Source organism: Microtus oregoni, unplaced genomic scaffold, assembly GCF_018167655.1.
Source record: "Microtus oregoni isolate MIOR12 unplaced genomic scaffold, Mior012 000052F_ref0000163, whole genome shotgun sequence".
Lineage (NCBI taxonomy): Eukaryota > Metazoa > Chordata > Mammalia > Rodentia > Cricetidae > Microtus > Microtus oregoni.
The window spans coordinates 988,512-991,605 of record NW_024543828.1 but is presented as its reverse complement, the minus strand read 5'-3'; the positions used below and the strand labels follow the sequence as shown (position 1 = coordinate 991,605).

At 35.1% G+C, this 3,094-nt stretch overlaps 1 pseudogene; it reads left to right on the top strand.

Annotated features, from left to right (window-relative positions):
• The first annotated feature begins 1,335 nt into the window (after nucleotides 1–1,335).
• LOC121437544 lies at nucleotides 1,336–1,713 on the top strand (annotated as a pseudogene).
• Nucleotides 1,714–3,094: the final 1,381 nt, after the last annotated feature.

Below are 3,094 nucleotides of genomic sequence, written 5' to 3'. Positions count from 1 at the left end.
TTTCATTTCACTTAAGCTAAGAAGAAGAATGGAATTTTCTATCTTAAAAAAGTGTGGTACATTCTGAATCCAGAAGACAAATGTTTAATTGTGTTTGTGCGATTAGACAAATTGTACTAGTTTTACACTGTATTAATATAGCAACATGAATGATAAAACCAAATTAACACAAATGATTGTATGAAAGATGTTTTCATTATTCTTTTAATGTTCAAATGTACAGATAAATATAAAAATTAATATAATATCTTATGTTTCTTTATAGATTCTTTGTATTACTGAATAGTGTAAACTCATTTTATATGAGTCATCTCTATACTGCTAACTCAATGAGAAAAATTTATCATTTTTTTCTGTCAGTGCTTATACATTTTATGTTAATGTTGGGAGACCCTTTCATAAAAGTATTATGTTCTTATTTTTAATATGCTAGAAACCCTGCAAAGGAGGTAATAGAGCTTTCACTAATGCCAGTGAATGAATGAAAAAGCTGTGGTTTGGAGTTTTTAATTATTTAAAAAGAGTGATACTGCTGAGCCTGTTACCAAGATAAGTCCAAAAAAGCATTTTTATTCCTTTATAAAAGATGAAAATGCACAATGGAAGAAATAGTATAAATTCTTCAGCACCAAAGATTATTTTAACTATCTGTATGTCACATATAAATAAAAGTGATAAAGCAATGATTTGACTTTGTATGTCAGGGACTCATTCATTTAACCACACACATGGTATACAGTGAGTTCATATATGACAACAAAATAAAACACTAAAAGATAAGAGAAATGATATACAATACAGGAGAAAAGACAAATGATCAAGAGTGAATGCAAAAAAAATCTACCTAAATAGAAGATATTCTAATTCATTAGTTCAGCCTATTTCTATACATTTGGAGATTAATAAATACTTCCTATGTACCCAGACAGACAAGATTGATATGGAATTGTATCAAAGCTTGAGTTTGTCCAAGAACATAATTGACTAAGAGCCTGACTGTTCCTCCATTGTTGTTCAAAGGAGTTGAGACTCAAGTCACTGTAGAACTTCATTTACAGCAGTCAATAGAATAATTTTTTTCAGGAATTTTCCCTATGAAATTTCCTTCTGAAAAGGTGGAGGGAGTAGGATGAGGGAAGGTAGTGGAAGCTGGGATTGGTATGTAAAATGAGAAAAGATGTTTTTAATAAATAAATTTAAAAAGTGTATGTGCATGTCTGTGTGTTATAGCCATTTCAACATGCAGAAATGGTCTAAGTCAAGAAATATATGATTAGTTTTTTCCCGACATCTTAGGGAGGCTGCAGTGGTTGTCGCCACTCTCCGAACTTCATCATGCCGCCCAAGGATGACAAGTAGAAGAAAGATGCCAGAAAGTCGGCCAAAAAAGACAAAGACCCAGTAAATAAGTCCGGTGGCAAGGCCAAAAAGAAGAAGTGGTCCAAAGGCAAAGTTCGGGACAAGCTCAACAATCTAGTCCTGTTTGACAAGGCTACATACGACAAACTCTGTAAGGAAGTGCCCAACTATAAACTTATTACTCCAGCCGTGGTCTCTGAGAGACTGAAGATTCGCGGTTCCTTGGCCAGGGCAGCTCTTCAGGAGCTCCTTAGTAAAGGGCTTATCAAGCTGGTTTCAAAGCACAGAGCCCAAGTAATTTACACCAGAAACACAAAGGGTGGAGATGCCCCAGCTGCTGGTGCAGATGCATGAACAGGTTCAATCAGCTGTACTTTTGGAAAAATAAAGCTTTATTAAGTCAAAAAAAAGGAAATATATGATTAAATTTGTTTGGGAAAACTAGATTGTTCATCATGGTACCTGAGAAGATTCAAGAGATCTCCTCCATATCATGGCAACAAGGGAACGTAGCAAAAGTCAAGTTGATGTACAAGAACAAGTTTCTATCACTTAATACTATCCTATCTGCATAGATCTTCTTATATTCCTTTGCAATAGCAGCAATAATCAAACACTTTTATCTGATTTTCCTTCTGAGTAGCTTAATACAGAAATGGCTTTCAACTTTTTTAGTTTCTCTGGATTTCCTAAAGGCCAAATGGATCATTAACCATCTCAGACATGCTTGTTATGTGCTTGGAGACTGAGAGTGACAACTGTTCTTGTATTCCTCCTGGGTTCTTAATAGCCCAAAATTGTAAGTAGTAAAGAAACTAAGAACATTTCATTTCTGGTTAAAACACATGTAAAACTAGTTAATACACTATATTTTCTTTCCAATGCACAGATGTGTGGAAATCTATAACACAGAATAATCAAACTACAAGAGAGTAAAGAAGGCAACAAACAGTATAAAAGATGTTCTATTTTCCTCCCCTGGATTTGTTACTGGTCCTCAAAATGACCGCATTTCAATGTAAAATGATAGGATTGCCAGGGAGGCAAAACAACATTTTTCTCTTAATAGAAAAATGTAATAATTTATGTATTCTTTTATATACACTACAAAAGCAAAGAAATAAAGCAGAAGAGACCGAACTTTAAAAAAAAAAAAGAGTGCATTGAATCTCTAGATTTGTAACATGAATGGTCCTGTATGCCCAACCAGGTCCCCACAACTGTTTAGCCCCAAAGCAAAATCACACAGAGATCTCTATAAGTTATAAAGCAGATTGGCCCATTAGCTCTAGCCTCTCACTGGCTAACTCTCACATCTTGATTAAACCATTTTTATTATCTATGTTAGCCATGTGGCTCAGTACCTTTTTTCAGTGTGGCAGATCACATCCTACTGTTTCGGTGGTCTGGGCAGGAGTGGGAGGAATTAACTTCCTGCTTCCCAGAATTCTCCTGTTCTCATTACATCATTTCAACTTCCTGTCTGGTTTTCCCGCCTATATTTCCTGCCTGGCCAATCAGCATTTATTTGAAACATGATTGACAAATTACAAACAATTCTCCTGCACCACTTCACACTCTTTTTTTTTAAAAAAGAAAATATCCATAGTCCATATTTTGGGAATGTGGGCATAGTATTTCAGGCTACTTCCAGCTGGCTGGGGGTGCTATTAATCTTATGGGGACCTAAAGAAAATTTAGAAGCCAGAACGCAGAGATTCATATGTACTCAGCA